The sequence below is a fragment of the Dasypus novemcinctus genome, chromosome 10, assembly GCF_030445035.2.
Source record: "Dasypus novemcinctus isolate mDasNov1 chromosome 10, mDasNov1.1.hap2, whole genome shotgun sequence".
NCBI classification, from domain to species: domain Eukaryota; kingdom Metazoa; phylum Chordata; class Mammalia; order Cingulata; family Dasypodidae; genus Dasypus; species Dasypus novemcinctus.
The window spans coordinates 93,617,288-93,625,740 of NC_080682.1; positions in this window are offsets into that span (position 1 = coordinate 93,617,288).

The following is an 8,453-nucleotide window of genomic DNA, read 5'->3' on the forward strand; positions in this document are numbered from 1 at the left end:
CTATCTTTTAGAATGTTTTTATCAAGAAAGTGTACTGTATTTTGTGAAATGCATTTTCTGCATCAATTAAGAGGATCAATATCTCTGATCAGAAAGAAAGGAAGCTGGAAATCATTAATAAATAGAAAAAGTGAAAATTAATAAATGTATGGAGATTAAACAACATACTCTTACATTATCAGTGGGTCAAAGAAGAAATTGCAAGAGAATTCAGCAAATATCTTGAGACATGAAAATGAGAAAACAACATATCTAAACCTTTGGGGCACTTCAAAGGCAATGCTGAGAGGGAAACTTATAGCTGTCAATGCTTACATTTTAAAAAGAAGAAAGACCTAAAGTTGATGATCTAATTGTATACTTGGAAGAACTAGAAAAATAACAGCTAACTAATCCCTAACTAAGCCAAAGGGGAAAAATAGAAGAATAGATGAATAATCAGAGCAGAAATAAATGAAATTGAGGAAAAAAAATACAGAGAGAAACAGCAAAACCGAAAGTTGTTTTTTTGAGATCAGCAAAATGGACAAATCCATACTTAGAGTGAGACAGAAAGAGAGAGAGAGAGAGAGAGAGAGAGAGAGAGAGAGAGAGAGAGAAGATGAAAATAAATAAAATCAGAAATGAAAGGGTACAAGTCCACCTACTCCACAGAAATAAAAGAGATTATAAGAGGATGCTATGAAAAACTGTATGCCAAAAAAACAGACAATATAGAGTAGATGGACAGATTCCTAGAAAATATGAATCACCTATGCTGACCCCTGAAGAAATAGAAGACCCCAGCGAACCAATCACATATGAAGAGATTGAAACAGTCATCAAAACCTCCCAAAAACGAAAAGTCTGGGACCAGATGGCTTCACAGATGAATTTTACCTATCATTCAAAGATGAACTAATACTTATTTCGTTCAAGCTCTTTCAAAACACTGAACAGGAAAGGATGCTACCAAAACATTCTATGAAGCCAACATGACCCTAATACCAAAACCAGATAAAGATACTACAAAATAAGAAAACTACAGACCAGTATCTCTAATGAATACGGATGCCTAAATCCTCAACAAAATACTTGCAAACAGAAATTAAAAGCACATTAAAAGAATTATACACCATTATCAAGTGGATTTTATCACAGGAATGCAAGGGTGGGTCAACACCAGACAATCAATTAGTGAGATAATCCACATTGAAAACTGAAGAAGAAAAATCACTTTACATATTTTTTTTAATTGATGGAGGACTTCCTAAAATTTAACCGGAATGATTAATATGACCAAGAAAGACTCTGTGCTCAGCACTGGAGGTGTGGATGTGAATATGGACTGGTTCCAATGTCAGAGATCTTGTAGTGGAGAGGGTGTTGCTCAGTGTTGAGCGCCTGCCTTGAGTACCAGCCTTGCACGTAGGAGGTCCCAGGTTCAATCCTTAAAAAAAGCTTGTGACCTTGGGAGATGGTTTCTTGTATGTATCTTATCAACTCGTTACTGACTGATCTGCTGTAGCCTACTATCTCTTTGCAAACCTGATGAATATGACTTTTGACTTTTCAGCCCTTTTTTGGAGAAGGACCACTGGAACATACACAGACACACACAGATGTTTATATTGACTATGAATTATAGACAAATTTGTTGTGGAGGGAGAAAATTAAAAGCTCTAATTTTTTAATATAGAAAAAATAATCCTAAATATGTGTGTGTGTGTATATATATGTATATATATATGTGTGTGTGTGTGTATGTGTGTATATATATATACATATATATATATGATGGCTGTTCCTTAATAAATATTGACTTGAAATAATGATCTGTTCTCTAATTAATAGCCTTGTTAAGAAATTCTTTTTGTTTCTAAGATAAATTTCATTTGTTAAGGCTGACAAAATCACTAAGTACTGAATGTACTGTTAACTAAATGATATATAGACATGGTTATAATATTTTCTATGGAATGAATACTGAGAGAGTTCTTCAATAATTTTTATTGAAAATAAATTTAGATCTGTTTAAAAACATGGCCCAACTGTCCAATTTACATCTTAGTTGTATCTTATAATTTTTTTCCTCATAGCAATAAACATATTTTTCTACATTACATGTAAAATATTCTTATAGTTAGACTCTAAATTATGAATGTTATTTCCTGTTTAATATAACTGTCAACCTCCAAACCTTGCTGAATAATTCACATGTGAAATATTTCCAATCTCTACTTCTATACTTCACTTACATTAATGTTTTGAATATATCTGTTTAGCAGGAATTCCATTGCTTCAGTTTTAGATTTATTTGAATTCTCTCATTAAGCAAATGCTTGTTTATTAAATAACTGACTAAAATTTTTGTGTTAATTACACAATGCATTTTATTTTATACTATCATGACAAGTATACAAAAAGTCACTAGACAAGCTATCAAATTTAGATATATTTAAAATTTACAGTAAAAATTTTTTTCAATGGGAAGCTTTGGGCTTGTGTTTAGGACAAATAAATAGGGTTGACTCTGAGCTATCATTGCTCATGGTATGTCTTCTATTAAAAAATATAGATTGCCACCTGGGAAGCTTATTTCTCTCACCTTGTAATTATGGGATGGTTACCTTAAATATAAAGCCTTGTGTTTCTCAACGTTGGGTTTGCCCTCACACAGTTCTTATGAACACCATATTTCCACCAGTTATACCCCTCTGTCACACTGCAGCCATTCAAAACTCACATGTGTGTCTTCTTAAGATTTAAAAGTATTTGTATTTTGTATACACATCCATAGGGGACTTTGACATACTCTTCCATCTCTCACAAACCACCCTAACTAAGCCCCATAAGCACTGAGTCTCCCAATGGAACACCATGAATGGCACGTTACATGTTTCAGAAATATTGTTGAGTGAATGAATAAATGAGTGAGCTCATATGTTTCTTATAAACAAACAAAATGTGAAGATCAGAAAACAGGAGTTGCCACCTGAATTGCATCTACCATCTTCTCCTGCACCACCTCAGTCAATGTTTTAGAGCAGTGAGAGAGGAAGGAACAGAGATCAAATTTCTCTGCTTGGAGTAAAAAAATTTGAGGGACACTTTGGGGGTGGTGCAAATTTTCTGAGTGACATGCATGTCATATCAAGGTTGACTGATTTTTGCATTTCTGTTATGGGAAATCTGCTTGCCCTCTGAACTTTAATAAATTCTACTGCATACCAATGCTTTAAGTGAGTTAAATGTGAGCAATTTGGAAGTAATAGTCCTTATACATTTGGGTTACTTCAAGGTCTCCCACAAGAAATGATACTTCCCCCTTGGGACTGGGATATGATGGGCAGAACTGTGTTAAGTGCATCAGAATTTTTGCAGTTTAAAACCTGGTGGAACCATGAAGCTCAAAGAGTTGCTATTAGAAATGCAAATCAAAATCCTCCTGTAACAATTACCTTAGAACAATTAACAGGAACAGGAGCTTGGTTCGGTATCCAATGTCTGGTTAAGTACACAGATATAGCTATCATACAAGTTAGGACATGCTGTTTGAATACTTGGAGAAAAATTGAAGATCCAGGTAAAACAAAATTAGCTATTTCAAAGGTCATTCAAGATTCCTCTGAGTCATATACTGAGTTTCTGGCTCAATTGGAGGATGTAATTCATAAAGCTATAACTGACCCTTATATGAGAGATATGCTTTACAAATGTTAGTTTTTGACAATGCAAATAAGCAATGTAAAGCTGCACTTCGACCTATTAAAGCAGCAGGAGGAAAGTTAGTTGATTTCATTAAACCTTGTCAGGATACTGGTGGAGCCAATGCTATTAACACTTTGAAAGCTACCTTATCTAAAGGACTGACCATTCCCCACTCCACTATAACCTGTTTTAAATGTGGAAAAAGAGGTCTTGGAACTACTTTAAACTAAAAAGGGCCATTGCTACATTCCCTTGTGTACAAAAAGCTCTGCCTTTAACATGGAAACAAGAATCTCCTGTTTGGATAGAGCAATGGCCCTTAACAAAAGAGAAATTAGAAGCTTCGCAAACAATCATTACAGAGCAACTAGCTGAGGGACATATTGAACCCTCAACAAGTCCTTGGAATTCACCAGTGTTTGTCATAAAAAAAGAAGCCAGGTAAATGGAGAATGTTAACTGATCTCCAAGGAATAAATAAAGTAATGGAGCTTATGGGTCCTTTGCAAACTGGACTGCCTTCTCCTAATATGATTCCCAAAAATTGGAAAGTCAAAATAATAGATTTAAAAGATTGTTTTTTTACAATTCCTTTGCAAGACCAGGATAAAGAAAAATTTGCTTTTACTGTGCCAAGTATAAGTCATATGCAGCCTACTGCGAGATATCAGCGACCTGTATTACCATGGGGAATGATGAATAGTCCTTCTTTATGTCAACATTTTGTAAATCAACCTTTGCAATGAGTTCAAGAACAATTTCCTTTACAATATATAATTCACTATATGATGATATTTTATTTGCTGCAGAATCAGATGAACTTTTACAGCAAATATTTGAACAAGCTGTGCTACAGTTATCTGAATATGGTTTGCATATTGCTCCAGATAAAGTACAAGATACATATCCTATGAATTATTTAGGATATAAATTACAAGAAACCACTATTACCCCATCAAAAATATTTATAAGAAGAGATTATTTGCAGACTTTAAATGATTTTCAAAAATTATTAGGGTCTATTACTTGGCTATGTCCTACTATTGGCATTCCTAATTATCAGTTACAAAATTTATTTCGTATTTTAGAAGGAAGTTCAGATCTTAATAGCCCTATGATGTTAATTGCTTTAGCAGAACAAGAATTACAATTAGTGGATCAACGAATATCTCAAGTTTTTACTCAAAGAATTGATCTCCAGTTGCCTATGCAACTGCTTATTTTTCCTACCAAGTATTCTCCTACTGGATTTATCTAACAAACAGAATGAATTATTGAATAGCTCTATCTTCCAAATGAAGAAACTAAAAATTTGTTAACTTATATAGAAAAAATTATGGATTTGATATTCAAAGGAAGAAAGCATGTAAAGCAATTGTGCACAAAGATATGTGGAATGAAATGATTAAAGAATTAAAATAATTAAATCCTGTCTTTTGGTGGAAACAATGGATTCCTACGTTTCATGACCTTATCCTGTACTGTTTACTATTCTTAGTGATACTAATAGTATGGAAATCTTAGTTGGTGGCAAAACATCATATGGAATGACATTCTGTGTCTCGAGTCATATTAAGACAAAAAACCCCCATAGCAGGCACTTAACTGGTAGTCAATGATGGGTAAGATCTTCAGAGGAAGACAACCTAAGACAGGCACAGTTACCTTGCTATAAAATAAAAGGGGAACATGTTGGAGTATTAGCCACCATAAAGCATGCTGGGATACTTGACATGACTGCTTTAATAGAAATGTTTGCGTTTTGGCATGGAAATAAATGACTCAGAAAGAAGTCAGTGAAAAGAGATGGTGACTTCTTGTTCCTCATTGTATGGGTACATGTTAAGGTCAATGTGTGTGGTGTTTGCCAAGTCTTTAATAATAGCTTTGCAAGGGCCTTTTTGCTAAATAGAGTATTGTTTGGAATTGTACAAATACTATGACTTTGTACAATAAACTTGTCAGTAGCATTTGCTCTGATCCCCTAAGCCCCGGTCTGCATGATTTTTCATTTCTTCATGAGTCACCATTGACAATACATCTCATTTGAAGACTGCTAGTGGCTCATGCAAATTTCAGTGAAATCAGTGAAATAGCAAAAGTCATGGTGCTTTCAGATGACTTCTGAGTAATACATGTACAAAACAAACCAAATAAATTAAAAAATCACTCACTGGATAACTTATTTCCTCTATTTTTCTCAAATTTTTGATAAACCAATCTTTTAGTATATTAAGAGAAAACAAAAAGGGAAAAACCACTTTATTGTAAATATGAACACCAGCCACACAAACAGCCCCATCACCAACATGACAATTCCACGAAATCAAACCTTATTTTATGACATTCATGTCAAGTCACTACCTGTTTAGCAGTCTTCCTGTTCTCCTGCAGAGAGGGAAGTGCTTGGCAGTGACCTTTGGTTACTTGTTTAAGATTATGGACATAGTTAACAAAGTAATTGCTCACTTCATAAATAGTTTGTTGTTTCTATGAAAACTGAAAACATGTAGTAGTGTACCCTCAGCTGACTGGAAGGTGTCAGGTTTCCTGGACCCAAATGTCCAAGCACCAACAAATAAATCTCTTCTTATCTGAGAATGAAACAGAATAGTAGGGGGCTCTGAGTCCACAGTGACATCAGTACAGTTAGAAATATGCTCAATTAACAATGGAGTAGTGGATGTTCTCCTGATGAGGAAATGCACTTGCTAAGGACTCTGTGTTCCTGCTCCTACTCATTATATTGTAAAACCATTCCTGAAAGAGACTATCTCTACTCTAGTTGAATCATTGCTGTACCAGCAAAGCAGTCTTGTCCAAGCAGAGCTGATCACTGCAGATCACTGAGTAATGCTGGCCTCTTTGAGGTATTCAGAAGGTGAGGCTGACATTGTCCCCTTGAACCATATTCTCATTTCAAAAGTTTTTCCACTCCCTGGGTTCACATAGAAAGGAATTCCATAAAATCCAAGCAATTTGGATTTTTAAAAATTCTTATTATATTCTAGTTTTATATATTTCTATGAGTTTTATCTCTGAGATACAAAGATCAAGAATCATGCTAGCGTAATTCATCTTCCTAATTTCTCTGTCTCTCCTCACAAACCCACCTAGCACTGGCCTGGAGAATGAGATATGCATGCATGACAAGACAAAAACTCAGAAGATTTTTCCATAAATCTCAAAGTAGTCTCCATGCAACCTTTGTTGAGACATGTTCAGTTTTTCATTTTCCCAGGTTAGAGGAAGTCTAAGGGGCAGTACAGGAATTTTTTCTGTCCTTTTTTCTAGGTCAAATTCTAGGTATTTTACCATTTCAATAGGGAAAGATATTCAATTTAAAGGAAAGCATGCCATATAAATAAGCAAAAGAGAGGGTACCTCAGGCCTTTCTGGAATATAGTTGCTCTAGGAATGGCCCTAAGCATCTCTTAGGGCACTTGCTCCATGAGAGGAGAAGAAACATAATAATGCCTTTTCCTTTGGCCTGAACAAACCAACAGCTCTTCTAGGTGATGATGGGGAAAGGCAGAAAGAAAGAAAGTTGAGAGAGCCAGAGGCTCTGCTAAGAGGCTCATATTCACCTGCTTGGAGTTCATTCCCTGCTATGTCACTGGGCTTCTCAGAGAAGCCTGTGCCACAAAGGAGGTCTCTCTTCCTGGGGTGAGAATTAGTGAAATTTTTCCTTGCCTTCGTATACCAGCTTCTCTAAGCCTTGTTTCTGAATCCACGCATTCATTTAAAATTAAGAGATCAGGGTATTATAAATTATTATTATCATTATATTTTATATTTCAGTAAAGAGCTTCTTATATGAGTCAGGAAGGTCATTTTTTTAAAAACATTGAAGACTATATTCTAGACAACTAAATAACAATTAATTTTCATTTCAAATTATGCTGAATTATGATATTCAATATGCCTCTAAAATAACTTATTTAGGGAACAAATTGCACATATATTTTGCGTCTTTTATTGTACGTCTAAACATTTTTGGGAACTTGGATTCCAAATATTTCTAGATGCTTACATTACCTCCAATCAGAAATAGCTCCCTGGTTCTGGCTTCTGACCCTTCTCATTATTTCAATAGATCTGTGTATTTGTATCAGGGAAAACTACAGATAAATATATGCTCTGTTTCTATGGGGTCTTAGGCCCAGTTTCATTGGTGAACTACCTTAGATTTCAAGGACAACTCCTTTATTCTAATCTAAAAGTACGTCTATACGAGACTAAAAGGACCAAAATTAAGCCAAGGAATTTCTTGTATCTCCCTTTCTCTGGTATCAAAGAAAGCACATACAAGGAAAATCAATCTAAGGGAAGATTTGTAATAATCATTTTCTAGTATCTAAGTCATAAATAATCTGATCTTCTTATTACTTTTTGGAGCTGAAAATTTTAAAAGGAAATAATTTTTGATAGATCTTTCTTTGTCATTTTGTGAAAGGAAGTTAAAATCCCAAGTGAATAAAAGAAAGAAAAGCCATGCTTAATGCTCACTCCCCTCTCCACCTGCCACATAAAAGAGTTTAAGATTTAGATATTGAACATAGCTTCTAGGGGGAAGGATTAAGTGGTGTTGTGAGCGAAGAATCTGGAACTTCTTCTTTATGTCAACATCTACCAATTTCTCTGGATCAAATTTTTATATGTTTTATGATGTACTTTGAGAGGGCATCACAATTCACTTTGTGAAGTTTAAAGAACCCATGAGTGACAATGGAGGTGAAAGAAAGTCTAGCAAAGGCAATGTC